Source organism: Capra hircus, chromosome 25 (genome assembly GCF_001704415.2).
Source record: "Capra hircus breed San Clemente chromosome 25, ASM170441v1, whole genome shotgun sequence".
Classification (NCBI taxonomy): Eukaryota; Metazoa; Chordata; class Mammalia; order Artiodactyla; family Bovidae; genus Capra; species Capra hircus.
In genome coordinates, this window is record NC_030832.1 from 11,277,878 (window position 1) to 11,301,192 (window position 23,315).

Here is a 23,315-nt window from a genome sequence, read left to right on the forward strand (position 1 = left end):
CTTTAGCATCAGTCCTTCCAGCGAATGTTCAGGGTTGACTTCCTTGAAGATTGACTAGCTTGCCATTTCCTTCTCTAGGGGATCTTCCCATCCCAGGGATAGAACCCGGGTCTCTTAAATCTCCTGCATTGGCAGGTGTGTTCTTTACCACTGGCACCACCTGGGAAGCCCATAACGACCATAATAGTAAAAGCTAACATTTGTTGAAGATCTACTTACTACGGGCCAGGCATCAGAAACAAGCCTCATTACACTCTTCAACATTCTCAAAGTATATTACTGTATATGGGGGATGGGAGACTCCCCCCGCCCCTCAAGGTGGGAACCCCTCTTGTGTGACTGCTGCTCTGGAGCTCCTGCTGGATCAGGCTGAAGTCTGACTCAGCTGAGCACGCACCCTTCTTGTCAACTCTGTCACCTGCCCTGACCCATTGTTACTTCCCGTTCACTCATAGGTCGTCTCAGGCTCTGCCTCCAGAGAAGAGACCCCGATCCACCTGGGCTGGACCCCTCCTCTACTGCTCAATGTGTGAGGCTCAAGGGCTCACCAGCCGCCTGACTTCTCCCACGGCTCTACCCATTTTAAAAACACAGACTTTCTATCAGAACCTTAGCTTGCTCTCTTCAGTGGATTTAAATTTTCCATTGCACTATTCATCTTTGTTTTTCTGCTTTCAAAAGTAATGCATGCCTGAGGCGAGCAGCTGAATAAACTATGGTAAACTCACAGCTGTTAAAAAAAAGAAAAAAAAGAAAAAACACCCAAGGAAGATCTCCATGAACTGATATGGAATAACTGCAAAGAAAAATGTCATATGCAAAAAATTATATATAGGAGCCTACGTTTAGTGTAAGAAAGGGAAAATAAAACACATATGATGCAAGCAATATACCCTCAAATAGATCAGAAAAATATACTTGCAATATGTATTGCAAATAATAAAACAATTAAGCAATTGAGGATAAAATGCCAGATAAAGCTGGGTAAAAGGTATATAGGAATTTCTTTTTTACTTACAACTTTTCTGTAAGCTTGAAAATAAAAAGGCTTTCTTCAAAAAGCAATGCATGCTTGCTAAAGGTGAAATCAAATACTATAAAAATACAAGGCATTAAAAAATAAGGGGGGAATCTCTCAAAGTCTGTCTTCCCATTTTAGGAGTTCTGTGTTATTCCGATAATTTTAATGTCTCTACTAATAAAATAGATCTCAGATATACGGGTACTGAAATAAACACATACACAAATACACGTTAATTTCATAAAAATGAGATATGCCATCTATGGATTTGCAACTTGCTTTCATTCACTCGGCAATCTATCTCTTAATTGTTTCCCCTCACGACATATAGCTCTATCTCAGAGCTGCCACATTATAAAATCCTGAAAACTGTATTTGCAGTGTGTAAAATCTAGGCTGTCAGACGATCGTTCTATGCTTTAAATTGGGACGTGAGGACCTTCAGAGACTTTTGGCCCTCCAGGGAATGCTCAGGTACTTGGGGACACTTGGTGTGGCTTGAGAATCTCAGGGGGCGCCGGGGCAGCAACCCCGCAGGGAGCAGGCATCTACCCACCCGGCCCCTACGGCCAGCTCTCCGGGGAGGGGCCATCCATTCGTTTTGGCTGCAGGCTCATCAGCACAAGAGACTCTGTCAGTTTAAAATGCTCGCAAGCCAGCTCAACCTGGTGCTCTGGGATGATACCTAGAGGGGTCGGATGGGGTGGGAGACGGGAAGGAGATTCAGGAGGGAGGGGACATATGTGGATCTGTGGCTGACTCATGTTGATGTGTGGCAGAAAGCAGCATAATACTGTGAAGCAAATATCCTCCAATAGTTTTGTTTTTGTTTTTTTAAGAAAGAAAGCAAATGTTTTTAGAAATTATATTAAATTAAAAAAAAAAGCTCCCAAGTAGTCCTGCTTCTGTCTGAGTCAACCAGGGATGGGGATGGGAGAATTATCTCCTCCGGGAGTTGAACCCCAATTTTCTGAAGGGCATGAGCCGCCACAGAAGGCTGGGTGAGGATGACTTCACTGCCAGGGGATCAGGTGCTGGGCTACCGCTGGAAACCTGGGTTCACGCCTCCCTTTTTTTTGTGAGTGCTATGGAACATGCAAACAACATCTGGTCACTTCAGGCACTTGCTCAGATGTCTGGTCCACGTGCCAGGAAGCATCTGTTTTGTCTTGAGGATTCATAGCCTCCTCCTGGGACTCTTTTTGTTTAGCTTGGGTCAAATGTAATGGCTCAGTTATTGAAATAACCTTCACCCAAGGCCAAGGGATTTCTTTTCTCTGTAGAGTATGAGCTGGCATTAGGTGAAGAGATTTCTTCTGTTTTAGATTCCACCCCCACCCCAGGTTCATCTCCTAAAATTAAAAAAAATTGCCATGTAAATTACATTCTACTTCCCCTAAATAATTATCAACAAAAATGACACTCTTCCCTCCCCAAGGCTCCTCCAGTTCAAACTACAAGATGGTGGGAGGGCTGGGGGATGAAGCCACAATTCTCAGTGGCAGAGAAATGGCTCAGAGAACACGGAGGGGCTGTGTGTTTCCAGCTCAATCAGGATGGGAGTGGTTTTGCTGAAAAAGTTCCCAAGAAGAGGGGCTGGAGAGAGATTTGCTGGTCAGTCATCACACCCACAAGGGAGGTGTTGGAGAGGGGCCTCCACCTGTTCAGAGGGGAGGGCTGTATTTTTTTTAATTTTTTAATTTTGTATTGGAGTATAAGCGATTAACAATGTTAATCCAGGCTGCCCCATAATTTTGAGCAGAGTTCCCTGTGCTATACAGTAGGTCCTTGTTGGCTATCCATTTTAAACACAGCCGTGTGTACATGTCCATCCCGAACTCCCTAACTATTCCTTCGCCCCCATCCTTCTCCTTGTCCCGGAAACCATAAGTTCATTGGAGGAGGGTTGTATTTTATTAATGTTTTATTAATTTTCATATTTGGTTGCCAGAAAAGCAGTGGCAGCTTGGGGTAGGGACTCAGGGGATGCTGGCTTTAACCTCAGCCTGCCACTGCCGAGCTGTGTGAGTGTAACATGTGCACGCCCTGCTCTGAGCCTTGGCTTTCCCCCCTCGGGAAGGCAGGACTAATATCAACCACTCCCGGTTCAGAGCCGTGCCCAGGGGCACACAGCAGGAAGCTGCACGTGATGTCCTCAGGCCATGCTCAGTAATTATACCTTCTTCTCATCTCCTCCAAGTATTCCATCAGAAGTTTTTTTTTTTTTCATTCGCACAAATTACATCTTTCTCACTATTCATAATTTCCTCTTTATTTTTAAAAGAAGACAGCAGGCCTGTGTGTGAGCTGGAACCATGGGGGCACACAGTCAGGTTTCAATCCAGAATGGACAATTTTCTAGATTTCCATTACCCGGTTTCTATGCCCTATCTTAAACACAGCTGTCAGGACAAGAGGCTCATTAAAAAGACTGTTTTGACTGACGGCATGTTCATGTATCAGATTGGAAATCTGTCCAAAAATACTTGAGGGAGGTAGATGGAGGTGGCAGCAAGCCACGGGAGGGAGATGTTATGCGGACTGCTGGAGATGAAATTTACTGGGATAGAAGTCAAAGCTACGGTTTTTCCAGTGGGCATGTATGGATGTGAGAGTTGGACTATAAAGAAAGCTGAGCACTGAAGAATCGATGCTTTAGAACTGTGGTGTTGGAGAAGACTCTTGAGAGTTCCTCGGACTGCTAGGAGATCCAGCCAGTCCATCCTAGAGGAGATCAGTACTGAATGTTCACTGGAAGGACTGAAGCTGAAGCTCTAGTACTTTGGTCACCTGATGTGAAAAACTGACTCATTAGAAAAGTCCCTGATGCTGGGGAAGATTGAAGGCAGGAGGAGAAGGTGACGACAGAGAATGGGATGGTTGGATGGCATCAGCGACTCAATGGACATGAGTTTGGGCAAGCTCCAGGAATTGGTCATGGACAGGGAAGCCTGGCATGCTGCAGCTCATGCGGTGGCAAAAAGTCAGACATGTTGAGCAACTGAACGGAACTGAAAGGGCTCTAGGTCGGACCAGGTGGGCCCAGAAGGGGAATGCTGTGCCACTGCAATGTGGGGACCTTGGGAGAGTCAGTTTCCATTTTAATAGCCAGGAAAGGAAAGAATCCAATCAGGCAGAGCTGCCTTAAACAACATGGAATTTGCCTAACTCACGTGCTTTTCCATGAGCCCTTTAGATGGCAGCCTTCCCCGGGCTCTGCCCATGCCCTTCTCTGCTCGCTGGACAACCACAGCCTGTCGCAGCCTCTGCCACCCCACCTGCTGACAACTGATATCATTTCCCGGCCCAGACTCAGTTCTCCCACTGCTCAGAGGACCTCTGTTCCTGAAGTCCCTGCAGGTACTGCAAGCTCACTCCTCCCACCCCATGCCTGCTCCTCCCCGTGGGCGTCCCTGGGCCAGCACACAGCCACCCGCTTCAGGGCCGTGGGCTGTGCATCTCCTGCACGCCACGGGGTTTTCTGCCCGAACCTGCTCACAGTCCTTTCTGCTCTCCATCCTCAGGACGGTTTTTACAGCTGCCTGCTCGACCCTCTTCTCTGACCCAAGTGTGTCAGGATAACATTCAGCTGTCAGTGGCTTGAACCAGCAAAGCATGTGCTTGTATTTACCTCTATCTGTCCATCCCATACTGAGAAAGAAGGAGGGCAGTCAGGATGGATGCAGCTGCTCAACAATTTTCACCAAGAATCCAGGCTCCTTTTGTTCTACTCCAACCTCAGCTTGTGGCTTTGTCTAGACTGCAAGATGGCTGCAGGGCTTCCAGACATTGCGTCCAAGTTCCAGGCAGGAAGAAGAGGGAAGAGCCAACGAAAAGCTTTCCAAGAAGTGCCACTTGCTGAATTTCAGGACTGGGACATGTGGCTACACTCTCCATCTGGAAAGGAGTGTTTTCAGCCTGTCATATGGGGCCCGGAACAAAATCAGGCAAAGAAGGAAGGGAAAACGCATCCAGGACAGACAGGGCAAGGCTGTCTTTCTAAAATGCAAAACCTGATTGTGCCACTTCTCCACATAAAATCTCCCCGTGCTTCTCCATCACCCTGGGGCTGGATCTGGCTCCTGTTTCACGTCGTCCACACCTGAGCCCTCCCCTGGTCACCGAGGAGCTTCAGTGCCTGCCCGGTACCTGCCAGCTGTGCTGTGGCTCCAGCCTCAGCCTGCGCTCTCCCGGTCTCTCAAGAGCCCTCTTCCTGCCCACAGGCACCTGATGACCTCGCACTCATCCTTCAGGACCCTGCCTCTCCTCTCCTGGCGGAAAACTTCCTCCTGGACGGAGCAGTCTCTCCTCCCTCCCCTTCCTGGCACGTTCCTCTGCTTTTGGCCTGTGGTTTCTTGCTCTCCCGCTGGTGGCCCCTGATGGCCTGTGAGGACAGGAGCCAAGTCTGAATAAACATCCATCCCCGGAAAGAAGATAACAGGGCTGCTGCTCTATCAATGACTGTTGGGGATGGATGGATGGAGAGTTAAGACAGCGAGTGGATACATGGAAATTTGTGGCAGTTCACAAGCTGCGTTTTAGGAGGTGTCCTGGAGGAGACAAACCTCCCCTTTGCCAATATTATCGAAGGAGAAGTTGAGCGCCAGTACTTTCTGCTGTTACAAAGGAGTTGCCAGGCTCCCAAGAGGAGGCCTGATGTTACAAAATGAGGGTGGAGGGCAGAGACGGTGGATTAAGTACGATCCTGAGTCTTAGACGGCACATGAGCTCCTTTACTGTCCTGAACACTTGTTTCCTCAGTTTAAAGGAGGGGATGGTAACAGACTCCTCATGGAATTGTTGTGAGCTTCAGAGATGATGTGTCTGACCGCCAGCGCAGGCTCACTACATACCCTGGGGACACAGCACTTTTCAGGCCTGGGTGTTTTTTGTTTTTGTTTTTTTTTTTAATTTTTATTTGGCTGAACCAGGTTTTAGTTGCAGCATGTGGGATCTAGTTCCCTGAGCAGGGATCGAACCCAGGCCCTCTACCTTGGGAGTGAGGTGTCTTGGTCATAGGACTACCAGGGAAGTTCCTTAGTCCTGTTTTTGAAAGAAAGCGTGAATGCGGTTCCTCCTTCCTTGCCGTGGGAGACAGTGCTGGTTGCCTCCCGATATTCATGCCCTTCCTTTTCCCCTTTGCTACAAGGATCCTGGTTTTGCCGTGGCGGGTCATGGGCTGCATCCCCAGAGCTAAGGAGGAGGCAGTTCTCTTCCCAGGGCCCTCTGGGGGGCTGGGAAAGGGGCTGAGGTCCAAGTCTGTGGGAGGATGTCTGCTGGGGGTCCTTCCCAGGAAAGGCGGTGTTTCTTTTTTTTTTTTAATAAGTCACCTTTCCTGCCTCCTGGGAGTTGCCAAGTCTGAATGTAATGCTCAGAACTACAGCAACCATCTCAGAAGGTACAAACTAGGGAAAGGGCCAACTGCGGGGAGTCAGTCGGCGGCGCGGAGGCGGCACAATCACAGCAAGATCCTGTCCCCAAGTTAGGCTTGTCTGAGAGCCTGAACCACACAAGATCATAAACTTCCTTATTCTCTGAGCTGGGCAAGTTGGGGTTTCTGAATACATACAGCCAAAAGGAATAAATACGATCCTATCCTTTTTAGACCTGTAACTCTAAAGTCTCTCGGGATGACCAGTAATCTGCTTTTAGACACGATGTAAGTTGGATTTTGGAAGCTCCCTGAAGATAATACAAGAGGTCTTAGGACTTTCTTTGGTAGGGTGGGGCTCAGTAGGATCCCAACAGAGGGCTGTTTTGTCAGAGATATTCTGACATCCTTTCCACAGCATGTGAAATTGCTTTCTCAAGAATCAAATATTCAATAAGACCAAGACGTGGACCCAGGGCAATGCCTGGCACAGAGAAGGGGGTGGGGCTCTGGGTAACCTTAGGCCTTGGTGGCTCAGATGCTAAGGAATCTGCCTGCAAAGCAGGAGACTTGGGTTCAATCCTTGGGTAGGGAAGATCCCTTGGAGAAGGGAATGGCAACCCACTCTGGTATTCTTGCCTGGAGAATCCCATGGACAGAGGAGCCTGGTGGGCTATAGTCCATGGGGTTGCAAAGAATCAGACACCATGGAGCAACTAACACTTTTCACTTACATACAACTTGGAGGCAATCTGGAAGTGAGAAGCTGCTAACACCCATCAGAGATAGAGTGTGCTATTGAAAGACCCAAAACACGATCAACAGAAAACAAAGAAAGAAAATCTCCTCCCTTAGATTTTAGTCTCTCACTTGTGGGTAGACAAGAGGAAATGTGGAAAATGCTAAGTGGCATAATCTTTTGAAATAACTGATGGCTCTGTAACTATTATTCTTAAGTATAAGTGTCAGTGGAGAGTGATCTTAAGTACCTATACCAGGGGTTAGGAAACCACAGCTAATTGTCTATCAGCTCATAAGAGCTGTGAATGAAGAATGCCTCTTACATTTTTAAGTAGCTTACATTTTGGTTTATATAAGCACCTATGTATTCTTTCCAATTTTACCTCTGGGCCCACAAGGTCTAAGAGATTTACTATCTGGGCCTCTACAGAAATAGTCTGCTAAACCCTGACCTTGACTTCATTACAGGAACTCTTCTTAATACTCTTTTTTTCATTTTTTTTTTTGAGAAACTCAGAAGATTCAGATGAGGCAAGAAAAAAAAAACAACCACTAATAATAACATTTATATTCTCACCACCCACAGATAATAAATATTTCCATCTTGTAAGATCTCCTTTTCACAGCTTTTATGAAAGAAAAATTATAATGATATAATTCCTATAAAATTATAGCCCATGTATCCTTTGACCAGCCAGCCCCTTCTGTCCCCAGGCACCTGGTTTCACCTCTAATGAGTGGGCACCTTTAACCAGAGGGTCAGTGACCTCAACAAGATTGAGAACAGCTGTTCCATAATCTTGATTAGAAGACAGGAAGTGGGGACATTGATCACCATGCTTCTGAGTATTGATGGATCAACTGCACAGAAAGGTTTCTTTTCCTTGAAAGCAGCCTGTGCCATGATATGTGGGCTCAGCAAACCCCACTCTAATAAATTAATTGAATGGGTGCCCCCAAAACAAACATTTCATGGAGTGATTTCACGAAGGCACATCCTCAAAGTAAAGGTTGTTAAGAATGAAAGTAAAGGAAGGAAGGGGCATGGACAATGGAGGAAGAAGGAAAAAGAAAAGAGGAAAGAAGGAGGGATGGGATGCCCTGGGTGTGGAAGCCATCCATGGCAACAGGTGGGATGCAGCTCACACACTCTAAAGGGAAACCATCCCCCTATCAAATGGGCAGCAAGAAAGTATTTAAATATCTTCAAATGTGACTTATGGAGTTTAGTGAAAGTTGCTCAGTCATGTCTGACTCTTTGTGACCGATGGACTATACAGTCCATGGAATTTTCCAGGCCAGAAAACTGGAGTGCGTAGCCTCCAGGGGATCTTCCAACCCAGGGACTGAACCCAGGTCTCCCGCACTGCAGGCAGATTCTTTACCGTCTGAGCCACTAGGGAAGCCCAAGGATACTGGAATGGATCCCATCTCCACTGGATCTTCCTGACCCAGGAATTGAACTGGGGTCTCTTGCACTGCAGGTGGATTTTTACCAGCTGAGCTCCCAGGAAAGCCCTGATTTATGGAGAGGGGGGTTTAAATATTAAAAACAAATCTCTAACATCAGAAAGTCCTCACTCCAAGGCTTCCACATTGATTGCAATTCTCTGGTTCCCTCCCGACTTTGCCCCCAGGATTGAGCTTTGTGAGGTTAAGACCCACGCTTACTCATCTTTGTTCCTCTAGTTTTCAAATGCACAGCATGTTCAAGTTGCAAAGGTGACCGTGACCATATGCACAGTACTGGACTGCAGTGTCCAGAGCTCCAGAACTCTTCCAATCAAAGTGTCGAACCTCCTCAGCAAAATGTGACTCCAGGTCATGCCTGATCTTACCAAGACCAATTTCAGGTGCTTGTTTCATAAATAAAAGCAAAAAGAAAAGGAGAAAAGGAAAGATATACCCATTTGAATGCAGAGTTTCAAAGAATAGCAAGGAGAGATAAAAAAGCCTTCATCAGTGATCAGTGCAAAGAAATAGAGGAAAACAATAGAATGGGAAAGACTAGAGATCTCTTCAAGAAAATTAGAGATACTAAGGGAACATTTCATGCAAAGATGGGCTCAATAAAGGATAGAAATGATATGGACATAACAGAAGCAGAAGATATTAAGAAGAGGTGGCAAGAATACACAGAAGAACCATACAAAAAAGATCTTCATGACCCAGATAATCATGATGGTGTGATCACTCACCTAGAGCCAGACATCCTGGAATGTGAAGTCCAGTGGACCTTAGGAAGCATCACTACGAACAAAGCTAGTGGAGGTGATGGAATTCCAGTTGAGCTGTTTCAAATCCTGAAAGATGATGCTGTGAAAGTGCTGCACTCAATATGCCAGCAAATTTGGAAAACTCAGCAGTGGCCACAGGACTGGAAAAGGTCAATTTTCATTCCAATCCCAAAGAAAGGCAATGCCAAATAACACTCAAACTACCGCACAATTGCACTCATCTCACATGCTAGCAAAAGGATGCTCAAAATTCTCTGAGCCAGGCTTCAACAATATGTGAACCGGGAACTTCCAGATGTTCAAGCTGGTTTTAGAAAAGGCAGAGGAACCAGAGATCAAACTGCCAATGCCCACTGGATCACTGAAAAAGCAAGAGAGTTCCAGAAAAACATCTATTTCTGCTTTATTGCCTATGCCAAAGCCTTTGACTGTGTGGATCACAATAAACTGTGGAAAATTCTGAAAGAGATGTGAATACCAGACCACCTGACCTGCCTCTTGAGAAATCTGCATGCAGGTCAGGAAGCAACAGTTAGAACCGGACATGGAACAGACTGGTTCCAAACAGGAAAAGGAGCACATCAAGGCTGTATATTGTCACCTTGCTTATTTAACTTATATGCTGAGTTCATCATGAGAAACGCTGGGCTGGAAGAAGTACAAGCTGGAATCAAGATTGCCGGGAGAAATACCAATAATCTCAGACATGTAGATGACACCACCAGTATGGCAGAAAGTGAAGAAGAACTAAAGAGCCTCTAGATGAAAATGAAAGAGGAGAGTTAAAAAGTTGGCTTAAAGCTCAACATTCAGAAAACAAAGATCATGGCATCCAGTCCCATCACTTCAAGGCAAATAGATGGAGAAACAGTGGAAACAGTGGCAGACTTTTTTGGGGGGGCTCCAAAATCACTGCAGATGGTGACTGCAGCCATGAAATTAAAAGATGCTTACTCCTTGGAAGAAAAGTTATGACCAACCTAGATAGCACATTAAAAAGCAGACACATTACTTTGCCAACAAAGGTCTGTCTAGTCAAGGCTATGGTTTTTCCAGTAGTCGTGTATGGATGTGAGAGTTGGACTATAAAGAAAGCTGAGTGCCGAAGAACTGATGCTTTTGAACTGTGGTGTTGGAGAAGACTCTTGAGAATCCCTTGGACTGCAAGGAGATCCAATCAGTCCTGAATATTCATTGGAAGGACTGATGCTAAAGCTGAAGCTCCAATACTTTGGCCACCTGCTGTGAAGAACTGATTCATTTGAAAAGACCCTGATGCTGGGAAAGATTAAAGGCAGGAGAAGGGGACGACAGAGGATGAGATGGTTGGATGGCATCACCAACTCAACGGACATGAGTTTGAGTAAACTCCGGGAGCGGTGATGGACAGGGAGGCCTGGTGTGCTGCAGTCCATGGGATTGCAAAGAGTCGGACACAACTGAGAGACTCAACTGTACTGAACTGAAGCATTTGTAAGATTTGGGCTTGTTTGAACAGAAAGAACTTCAGGACAGTAGCATTTATCACAGAGAAAAACTGAAAACAACCTTAGGGTCCAATAATGGCAAAACAGTTCAATGAACATGGTATGTCTACAGGGCATAAAAACATCTGTGACTTGGAGAATATTTTTAATGACATGAGATAATGCTTTGTATGACAATCTTATGCTTCTAAAAGCATATGATCTTAGCTGTATAAAGAGCAAGAAGTTGTATAAGAGCAAGCTGTATTTACTAGCAAGAAAACATTAATGAATGAATTATTTATAATCCAAGCCTCTAGCAACTACTCTTCCATACTTGACTTGCTCCACCAGGGAGGAGAGGCACTTTTGTGTTAAATCACAAGTCATGAAGGATTATATATAAAGTTGATGAAAAGTGACACCAGAGAACTGTCCGAATCATGGGGAAGTCATCAAAACCAAGGCTCTCGCAGAACACACACCCATGGGCACACACACACAAGTACCACAGAGGGGCAATAATTGGATTATTGATAGATTCAGAAAAAGGCCCTTGGGAAAACTGATGAAACCTGCAAATATTTTTTTCTCTTATAAATTATGTTGTTGCCAATGTCAAACACAGGATGCTGACAAAGGATTCTTTTATACAACTTAGACCAAGGAAACCAAATGACACTTGATTCATTCTTTGTTCATCCTAAGGGTTGCTGTATACTTGCAGTAACAACCAACATTTTATCAAACACAAGTTGAAATAAGTTGATGGCCATAATTTACCTCTTTTCTCAAGATAGTATCTCAAACCAACCTTTATTTTCATTTGCTCACTATTTCTATGACCTACAGTTGTCATTTTGAAAGTGAGATTTTTCTGCTGCCCTAATCCTCAGATGAGCTTCCCCAGGGGTTCAGTGGTAAAGAATTTGCCTGCCAATGCAGGAGACCTGGGTTCAATCCCTGGTTCAGGAAGATCCCCTGGAAAAGGAAATGGCAACCCACTCCAGTATTCTCGCCTGGAAAATCCCACGGACAGAGGAGCTCGGTGGGCTATAGTCCATGGGGTTGCAAAGAGTTAGACACAACTTAGTGACTAAACAACAACAACAGTCCTTAGATGGGAGCCCGCCTGGACTTGTATCCCAGGGGAGTTGGTCAGAGTCTGCAGGAAAGTAGAGACCCCTTCCTGTTTCAAGCAGCATCTTTGTCAGCAGAAGGAACAGCCCACCTACTCAAGATGAAAGGATGAGCTGAGGGGCTTACTCTGGAAAAAGACTGCTGTTCACTGAAGCCATAGGGGAATTCCACACCCTGTAGGAGTTCCTGGACCCCCACCCAGCAGGACCCCTTCAGATGCTGTGATTCTAAGCCTCCATAACTGGCTGGACCAGCTCCTTCCCTGCGGCAGCCCCTGAAGAAGTACAGGTGCAGAGTGGAGGTGGTAGGTGAGTGGGTGGGAACTGCCCCAACACACGCTAGCCTGGCTCCTCTCATCTTGCCCAATGTGCATTCTACTCATTATCCTGAAAGCACGATTAGGAGGCCAAGGGTCAGAGCCGGAGCCCTGGGACAGGAGCTGACCTGTACGAAGCTGGGCACGCCGATGTGTCTCTCTGTGCCTTGGTTTCCTCATCTATGAAATCAGAGCAATAGAAACTGTGGGAATTCGCTGGTGGCAGGTGGGTAAGAATCCGCCCGGCAACACAGAGGACATGGGTTCGATCCCTGGTCCGGGAAGATTCCACAGGCCTAGGGGCAACTAAGCTGGTGCACCACAACTCCTGAACCCTGCCCACCTAGAGCTTGTGCTCCCCAGCAAGAGAAGCCACCGCAAGGAGACGCCTGCGCACAACACTTGCCACAACTGGAGAAACATCTGCTTCAACTAGAGAAAGCAATGAAGACCCAGTGCAATCAAAAATAAATCAATAAATGAGTAAATACATGAAAAAAATACCTGTAGTACAGAATTTAGGAAGTAGAAATTATGATGATGTTCACATAATATTGTGCTTTACATGGCTTATGAAGTAAAACTGACACTTGAGGACCCTGGTTACCCTGAGGTCTTTAGCACTCGCTTGTGGGGGTTGACTCGGGGACACGGGAGCCCCATGTGGTAGGCACAGGAGACGTAGAAAGAGCACAGAAAGACTCGGGTTCCAAGTCCGGCAACCCTCCAGCCAGCCAGCAGTGGGTCAGAGCTGTGAACCTGTGTGAGGGAGAAAGTAGGTTCCTTGCACATCGCTTTCTCTGATGTTAAGTCACCTGCAATATTTTTATCATAGTGAAAACGATGACAGTAAGATGGCTAATCCTAACTGCACATTATCACTGAATACCTACCAGCAGCCAGACACTGTGTCGAGGTGTGGGATTTACTTTATCTGATCCCCATAAAAACCCAGAAATAATCTATTCCTCTTCCCAGTTCCGTGGCCTGAGCAAGTGATTCAGCCTCTGGGACTTTGCTCGTCAGTAAAATGCTGAGAAAGCCAGCACCTTGAGGCGTGCTGTGTAGGCTGCAGGGACAATGAACACAGCCATCAGCAATAACACGAGCCATTAGAAAAAAAATCTGAGTATCAGCCACGGCTCGCAAGAAGTTTGTGCATCTTCTGCCTTTCTCAGGGGAAAACGGCTCTACTGGGTGCATTCAGTGGCATCGTTCAGTAGGCTACTCACTCCAGTATTGCTGGGCTTCCCCTTTGGCCCAGCTGGTAAAGAATCCACCTGCAATGTGGGAGACCTGGGTTAGATCCCTGGGTTGGGAAGATCCCCTGGAGAAGGGAAAGGCTACCTACTCCAATATTCTGGCCTGGAGAATTCCATGGACTGTTTAGTACATTGGGTCATAAAGAGTCAGACATGACTGAGTGACTTTCCCTTTCAGTGGCATCACGGAGGGAGCAATGTTAGGATGTAAGGTTACAGCCCCCGAGGGAGACAGACCACCACAGGCCCCACCCAGCAGGAGGCTGGAGCAGCATTATTCTGGCCAGGACTCACTCGCCTGCCTTCCCACCCGGCAAGGCCCTGCAAGGACTCCTCACCTGCACTTCCCCCAGGGTGCAGGGGAGTGCCTTGAGTAAAGGAGACACTTAAGAGAAGCTCTTTTCCTTCCTCCTGCATGTCTGCAATCTAAATCTGAAACAGACCCAGGGTCCTCACTGCTGTGTGCTTGGGTTCCTCACCTGGTCTGCAGACGCGGTCACGGGACCCTGGGCTGTGACAACAGGGCAGAGGAGGCTTTTCCCAATTGGGTCCTGGTCTTTACTTCTATTTAAATCATCAACAGGCAAACACTTCCGTTAAGTAAAATTATAAACCTTAACTAAAGCAATTTCCAACTTTAAAAATCTACATATAAATATGTATTTATTTGGCTATACCAGGTCTTAGCTGTGGCATGCAGGATTCTCCATCTTTCTTGTGTCTCGTGGCTTCTTTAGTTGGGGCATGCGGAATCTAGGGATGGAACCCGGGCCCCCTGCATTGGAAGCATGGAGTCTTAGATACTGGACCACCAGGGAAATCCCCTCCAGCTTATTTTATGTAGAAATATTCTAAATTTTCACCACATACTGTTAGTCATGGGGCTTCTCAGGTGGTGCTAGTGGTAAAAACCCTGCCTGCTGACGCAGGACACACAGAGATGTGAGTTCGATCCCTGGGTCGGGAAGATCCCCTGAAGGAAGGAGGGCATGGCTACCCACTCCAGTATTCTTGCCTAGAGAATCCCATGGACAGAGGAGCCCAGTGGGCTACAGTCCATAGGGTCGCATAGAGTCAGACATGACTGAAGCGACTTAGCATGCATGCAGTGTTAGCCACAGTGGGCGAAAGTGCCTTTTAAATGAAAGCAAGTCCAGTAAAGAAAAAATTACTTAAACTAGTATAGGAAGTAAGAGTGTTGAGCTAAGTGAGGGACATTTCAATTTTACACAGGAATCCCACTGCTCATTTGAAAATGACACTAATTGCTATTTTAAAAACATGACTCCCCCCAAAAAACCAGCTATAATATTTTGACTTCATAAGCTTAAACAGACACAGCTGTTTCCCCTGTACTTGTGGCTCCTTTTGGAAATATCACAATGGGGTTTTCCAACAAGATTTTGAATTTTTAGTTTGAAGATGACATACAGCACTCTGTTTTGGGTGCCCAGCATTCCTGTCCTGGGTGCCCAGCACAGGGCCCAAGCTATTTGCTGAGTGGATAGATGCTGACATAACTTTGGGAATCAGCAGCATATACTTACGCATGCCAGATTCGCAATTTATAAATATTTACCATCAGGATTTGATTTTAACTTTAATTAGCCCAACTGTTAAGGATACCTCCGAAGTGAGAAATGTAATCCATTACTTTGCACCAGATGTAGCTTCCGCAGTCGGTCTTTTATCTCAGTTTATAGTGAGGGAGACACAGACATCAAATGACTAAAGCATGAGGTTTTATGGTGAACTGATTAAAACATAAAGCAGACCAACCTGGAAGATGAATTCAAGACCAAATGTAAATTAAAGAGGGTGAAAATTCCCCAAGCTGATATGCCCCCAGAAACTGAATTCTACAGATGCTCAAAAAAAGGACTGCTTGTTGAGTTCTTACTTGAAAGTCAGTTAAAAAAACAACCATTAAGATAGCTTGTTTTTGTTTTAGGGCATTAAAAACAGAAAGCACTGTTTGATGATGGCTGTTGCCTGTGGATCTATTTCCTGGATTCAGAAAAATCTGACTATGAGATGACACCTTCCCAGGTGTGTTTACCAGCACATTAACTGGCGGAGGTGCATGTTTAAAAAAAAATAAATGCAGAGTCAAATCCTCTCACTACATTCCATAGGAATTTACCATCTAGTTCAGCGCCTCCCAGCCTCTTCAACCAATATGCACTTACTACAAAGCTGAAAAGTGTGTATTCCTTGTTCGCTCTGAAAACCCTCCTTGAGATGGTCTACTTTCTGCACAGCCCAAAAGCCAAGAGGCTTCTCGTCTAGTTTCACTTCCTTCGTTTGTATTCTGAAGAGAGCTGCTAATTCCTCTTCCTTTTCCAATATGCGAAGTTATCTTGGGCAACTGCTGGCAAGTCTGCACACTCGACGTGCCTCCCCTTGCTTTGTACACACTCACCAACATCCTCCCAAGAAGAAGCCGCCCGCTCCTGCCAGCCCCGGGGGAGATGGGGGTGGGTAGGAAAACTCTAACAAAAGGAGGAAGCCAGACCCCGGGTACAGCTTTGCCTGCTGTGGGCGCGCACTCTGGTCCGGGTCCGATAAGGACATACCACCCTCCATCAAGCAGAGGCCGTGTCCTAGGTGCGGTGCTGCGTGCTCTTACACACGCCTCCCTTTACCTGATTCTCACACCAACCCTGTGTAAGAGACACCTGTGAGGCTGGGATGAGTGGCCCCATTTAACACAGGAGTAAACTAAGCCAGAAAGATGTTCAGCATATTATGGGAAGCCATTTCGCTAGGGAAAGGGCTTTCTTGGTGGCTCAGCGGTAAAGAATCCATCTGTCCATGCGGGAGACCTGGGTTCAAACCTGGGTCGGGAAGATCCCCTGGAGAAGGAAATGGCAACCCACTCTAGTATCCTTATCTGGGAAATCCCATGGGCAGAGGAGCCTGGTGGGCTACAGTCCACGGGGTCGCAAAGAGTCAGACAAGACTTAGCGACTAAACAACAGCAGCAACTGGGTTGGGAGTGGCGCCAAAGGACTTGAGTGCAGGTCTGTCTGAAGCCATAGCCTGCCCGCTGACCTGCGAGGTTACAGGGCCTCGGGCACCCCACCCTGGAGAACCTGCCACGCCTTGTACCACCACCACAAATTCGGCCTTACCTGCCTATTACCCATGCTACTTGGCACGTTATTTTTCTTTCACTTGATGAGTTAGTTACAGTTTTTTCCTAACGTAAGTTACAAAAGCATGTAAGTGCCCCAGGAACCCTCCCACCCTCCCCCTCAACCCTGGGCCTCCAGTAGGATGAGCCACACCCAGGCAGGCCCTCCACTGAGGAGTCTGGGCCCCTTCTGGGCAGACTCTTCAGTGAACTGGCAGTTGTGACCTGAAGCAGACTGGAATTAGATGTGTGCACATTGCTGACAAGGTCTCAGGGGAGAGAAAGGGTCTCACACTGTACTGGGAACGTTTCTCTAAGCCAAGGATGGAAAATCTATGGCCTTCAGGCCCACCTCCTGTTTGTGTAAATAAAGTTTTACTGGCATCCAGTCACACTCATTTGCTGAGGTACCACTGGTGGCTATTTGCACGCTACAGAGGCTACAGAGACTGCAGGGCTTCCCTGGTGGCTCAGATGGTAAAGAATCTGCCTGCCACGCAGGAGACCTGGGTTCGATCCCTGGGTTGGAAAGATCCCTTGGAGATGGGAACGGCAACCCACTCCAGTATTCTTGCCTGGAGAATCCCATGGACAGAGGAGCCTGGCAGACTACAGTCCATGGGGTTGCAAAGAGTCAGATACAATGAACACTTTCACTTTCCAGAGACCACAGCCTAAAATGTTCACTGTCTGACCATGTGCAGGGCAAATTTGCTGGTAAATACCAGTCAAGAGATAATATGCACATTACCTATGATTCTACTGATGGGTAAATGTGAATCAAGTTTAACTCAATTTCATGTTTACTTACTGAGTGGCTACTAAGTGATAATCTTGGCTAGGAGCTGGGTTTACACAGATGAACAAAGCAGGGACTCCATTTTCTGGAGGAAGCAGGATGGAAAGAAATAATTTCAATACGACCCAGTATTAGATGTCAGAGCAGGGTTTGATGTTTCATTTTTCCTGTGAAGCAGACCCTGGAAACCTGACCTTTTTGTTCTTTAAAACTTTGAAATTCTAACACCATAATATTACATGGGCTAAGATCTCTCTCTCCAGTTTTTTTTTTTTTTTTTGCATAAATAGAGATGAAACTATAATTCTGTGAAATTACTCATTAACTTTTACAGGAAAGATCAACTTATTGAAATTTTTCATAATTGCCAAATTCGCTCTGGGCTTTCTACTACACAGTTCTAATCTCTGTGTGGAGAATGGAGAAAAGAAAAGGTATTAAGACATCAAGCGAAGCAGGGTCAGCGAAAGAGCTAGACTTTGCTTTTTTTTTTTAAGACTGAGTTTTTAAATTAAAATCTGTTATTAACTGGGTCACACATTAACTCTCTGCTGAAAAAGGCATAAGGGATACAGACAATGGCCAAGGGTCCCGACTAAGATTCTATCATCTTCTGCCCTTGCAACTCCAACAAAGTATCAGGTGAAAGAAAGTGAAAGTCGCTCAATTGTGTCTGACTCTCTGTGAACCCACAGACTATACAGTCCACGGAATTCTCCAGGCGAGAATACTGCAGTGGGTGGCCTTTCCCTTCTCCAGGGGATCTTCCCAACCCAGGGATCCAACCCAGGTCTCCCATATTGCAGGCGGATTCTTCACCAGCTGAGCTACCAGGGAAGCCCCAAGGTGAATCAAGAGGAAGACCACTTTCTACATCCCATGGAAGTGATGAAATTAACTATCCTCGGGCAGAGCGAATGAAGACGGGAAATAACAGTGCCGCTTCACACCTGTGCAACTGTCCTGCCCTAAAAACTATTTATTTGTCCTGGCTATTGACAACTTTTGCAGATCATACAAAGACTTTTTTTCTCTTTTTTTTTTGAGCTTCAAAAGAAGAAACAGAATGCATCCGTTTCTAGGGCAACCTGAGCTCGGAAGCTCAAGGCTTTGATTCACAGAGAGCATCCCTACACACGCGGTGGCCCGTTATATAGTAACACCCCTCCTCCTCATTTACCTCATCCCATTTAGAAATTAATGCCACAATGTGAGATGATTGTTGATGCTCATTATTAAATCATTTATTCATCCCACACAATGATTCAGAATTATTCATTAAGCTTGCTGGAAGGAAGCTGGGTGTTACCTCCAAGTGGTGGTTTGAGGAGGGGTGTGCTCTTTAAAAGGATATTTTATAACAACACAATTATCATAATTAAAAACTACCCTGATATTCTGATGAGCTTTTGACATATTTTTGAGGACTGGCATTTTAGCACATGGAGATAAATGAGACTGAAATAGTATTAGGGAATAATATTGCTGTGGGGGATAAAAAAGCTGGAGGCAGTATTAAATACCATCTGTCATCATCACCCCCAATTTGATCACGGTCTTTAAGTTAATGAATTTCACAAAATGTCATTTGAACTGCTGGCTTTCCGAAATGAGTTCCAGAATCACGTGGCCGTGACCTGAGCTCCTGCATCAACGAGTCGTGGGGGCCTGCATTCCCCATAGCAGCCCACCTACCCGTGCTCCCAAACCCAGCAGGCCACGCAGGCTGCCACGGAGCTGTGACTACATCTGATCTCTCTCTCTGCCCAGCGGTGCCTGCGGCTTGTTCTGAGTTTGAAAGGTCATTAGGCAAAGGGCCTGGTTTGGGAAGCCACGCCAATTGGCAGGTGACTGCAGGAAGGGCACCCTTCTTTCTGCTTCTTCCTGGTGGAGCAGGTCTAGGGGAAGACTGCAAGGCCAGCGACCAAGAAGAGCAGCCTGTTCACACATGAAGGGGTTGCCTGGTGGAACAAAGGGGCCACTCGGGAAGAGAGCAATCGACTGCGAGGTGAGCCTGGAAAGCGAGTATGGGGGTCAGAACACAGTCACACGCATGGCCTCACCCAAGACGGAAGGACCAAACTTAGAACACTTGCCTAACACTTGAACACACCACGCAGAGGCTGCATGCAGGAGCTCCATGGAGCGGGGCCTGGCCTTCCAGCAGGCACGTGTTTGGTGCTAAACAGAGAAATGAGCTGGGATGATCAGCCACTGGGCCGGTCACCACTGAGGGAAGGAGCCTGAGGCAGAGGTTCAGTTCTTCTCTCATTCCACAAACACCAATGAAGCATTCATTACGAGCTAAGACCTGGGCCAGGCCTCCCCTGCACTCAGGGAGCTCCGAGTCTAGGGGGCTTCAACACCTACAAATGCACTGGAAACAAGGGAAGCTGGAGGAGAACCCAGTGGGTGGGGCTGGGGACTCCTTGTGCAGAAGGTGAGATGGCGTTGGCCTGATGAAATGGAAGAGGCAGAGACAGTGGTGAAGAGTGAGGTCTTATCCTAAGGGTGAGGGGCCTCAGAAGGGTAGATGCTGTGGGGCTACACACCCGTCTGGCTATAGGTGGAGAACGGGCCAGGATGGAGCAAGAGTGGGCCAGGAACTCAGCACTATTGCTACAACCCAGACGCCAGGCAGTGGTGGCCTAAAGAAGCGGACAGGCTGGAGAGATATTAAAGAGGCAGGATTAAAGGCACAGGAGGTATCAGTCTTCCTGGGCAACAAGGCCCGAAACTAGAGGTGAATCCACCAGCGTTCCCGTGCCCGATGCCATTACGAGCTGATAAGATTATTAACAACAGCCAAGATGTAAGAAGCAACTCAAGTGCCCAGCAACAGATGATTCGATTAAGAAGATGGGGCATATACATACACAAACGTGCGTGCGTGCGTGCACACGCGCACACACACACACACACAGAAACAATGAAATATTACTCAGCCATAAAAACAGAAACACTACCATTAGCAGCAAAATGTGAATGACGCTAAAGACTATTACGCCCAGTGAAATAAGTCAGAGAAAGACAAATACAATATGATATCATGTGTACGTGGAATCTAAAAAATAATACAAATGGATGTATAAGCAAAACAGAAACAGACTTACAGACACAATAAGCAAACTTGTGTTACTTCCTGGGGAAAGAAGAGGGACAAATTAGGGGGTATGGGATTAACAGAGACAAACCACTATATATGAAAGGAATAAGTAATGAGAATATACTGTATAGAACACGGAATTATATCCAATATCCTGCAGTAACTTATAATGCAGTATAGGCCCCCAAAATACTGAATCACAATGTTACATACCTGAAACTAACACAACATTGTAAATCAATTATACTTCAAATTTTTTTTTTTAAAGAGCAAGTAAGAAAACTAGTTCGTCTGCTCTGTCTCGGGCTTAGCAAGATCATAACCTTGATTATAACTTGGCCTTCCATGTTGTTCGGCCTACAGGGAGAGACTGCCCTGCTGGGGTGAGGGGGACGGTTTCAGCCCTGCTCCAAATTAATACAATGCTCTTCTGGTGGTGCATCAGTCTCTGTGAGCTGGGGCAATTGGAGCCCACCCCTGAGACACAGACCAGCTCTGGGTGCACCGTCAAGCCCTCCCTGAGCTCAGGGGAGCTGCAGCCCTGACACGCGAGGAGGCTGGTGCATCCCAGACTCAGTGCCACCATCTGGGGTTCCTGGTGGGCGGGCAGCAGGCTTTCCTCGACCTGTGAGAGTTGGGGGGTGGGGCTCCCTCTTTGGAAGTGTCTCCACTCTCAGTATCTGGGGGTGTTCGTGGGCTGCCCGTGCTCGTCCTATGAAGGATGAGAAACCCAGAACCACACGCCACTCAAGGGTGTGGGTGCCAAGGACACAGGACAAAGGGCAGCCACGGGGATGGCATTCGCATGGCTTAACATTTGATATGAGAGGGATCGTTTCAGTGGCATGAAGCGCTCTCGCTGGCATCACTCTCTGTTACAAAGCGGTTTCCGCGGGGGTGCTGCTGCCATCTTGACACTTCATTTCCTTGTCATCAGCAACAGTTCTCTGCACCAACTCAAGCATGGCAGAAAATTTCAAAGGCCTTAATAGAAGTTTTCCAACTTCATCTCCATGGAACAGTTGGAAAATGTCGCCAATTATGCAAGCTTTTTGTAAAATGTCTCGAAAAGAGAGAAGGGCCTATTGTCCTTTCTGCAAGTAAATGTGAACACATTTAATGCTCAAAGATGAAAAGAGTGTCAGGAGTTGCTTTTTTTTTTTTCATGTCATAAAGGCTTTTATTGTGAGGTAGTGTTTTTATTTTTCCCTTCTTTCTCCTGATCTTATTTTATCTTAATTGGAACATAACTGCTTTACAATGTTGTGCTGGTTTCTGCCACACAATAACGCGAATGTGTCATAATTATATGGGCTCAGATGGTAAAGAATCCGTACGCCAACGCAGGAGACCCTGGTTCAATCCCTGGGTGGGGAAGATCCCCGGGAGAAGGGAATGGCTACCCACTCTAGCATTATTGCCTGGGAAATCCCATGAACAGAGGAGCCTGGTGGGCTACAGTTTATTGTGAGGTAGTATTTTTGTTTTTTCCCTTTTTTCCTGATCTTTTTATTTTAATTGGAGGATAACTGCTTTATAATGTTGTGTTGGTTTCAGCCATACAACAAGGTGAATGAGTCATAATTATAATTCCTTCTTGAGCCTCCCACCTCTCCAGGTCATCACAAACCCCAGGCTGGGCTCCCTGTGTTATATAGCAGCTTCCCACTAGATAGGGATTTTTCTTTTTTTTTTTTTAATGAATGTTTGCTACTGGGTTAGACCACTTCCTTCTCCTTCAGTTCAGTTCAGTTCAGTCACTCAGTCGTGTCCGACTCTTTGCGACCCCATGAACTGCAGCATGTCAGGCCTCCCCATCCATCACCAACTCCCGGAGTTCACCCAAACCCATGTCCATCAAGTTGGTGATGCCATCCAACCATCTCATCCTCTGTCATCCCCTTCTCCTCCTGCCCTCAATCTTTCCCAGCACCAGGGTCTTTTTCAATGAGTCAGCTCTTCTGAACACCCAGGACTGATCTCCTTTAGGACTGACTGGTTGGATCTCCTTGCAGTCCAAGGGACTCTCAAGAGTCTTCTCCAAAACCACAGTTCAAAAGCATCAATTCTTCAGCGCTCAGCTTTCTTTATAGTCCAACTCTTACATCCATACATGACCACTGGAAAAACCATAGCCTTGACTAGGTGGACCTTCGTTGGCAACGTAATGTCTCTGCTTTTTAATATGCTGTCTAGGTTGGTCATAACTTTCTTTCCAAGGAGTAAGTGCCTTTTAATTTCATGGCTGCAATCACCATCTGCAGTGATTTTGGAGCCCAGAAAAATAAAGTCAGCCACTGTTTCCACTGTTTCCCCATCTGTTTGCCATGAATCCTTCTCCCTACACTCTAGCAAATAAAAGAATGTATTTAAATTTTAGAAGGATTTGATGAAGTACACTCTTGGAAGGATCTGAAAGGAGGCATTAGGGCCAAAACAAGAGACATAACAGTTGTCACAACTGGAATCCTTCCAAGTCACTGGTGATGCAGGGAATGAGCTGAGAACGCGCCACTTCTCAGGAAAGGAAAACTGCAGGGGCTCCCGGGAGGAGAAATGAGCTGTGCGGGCTGGTGAGGCACACGGTGCCACCCGGGCTGGAGATCCATGGTGGTAGCGCATCTTCATTTTGCGTGTGTGTGCCTGCACACGAGTACCCGTCATGTGCATGATTAGCTTGAAATTCATAGCAGGGTAAGATCAAACTAAATAGATTTCTT

General features: G+C 46.4%; 1 protein-coding gene across 1 annotated transcript in view; it reads right to left on the minus strand.

Moving 5' to 3' along the window:
* Positions 1–23,315, minus strand: part of CPPED1 (calcineurin like phosphoesterase domain containing 1) — a 131,980-nt gene that overhangs the window by 10,447 nt on the left and 98,218 nt on the right. The gene's annotated exons all lie outside the window — the stretch shown is intronic.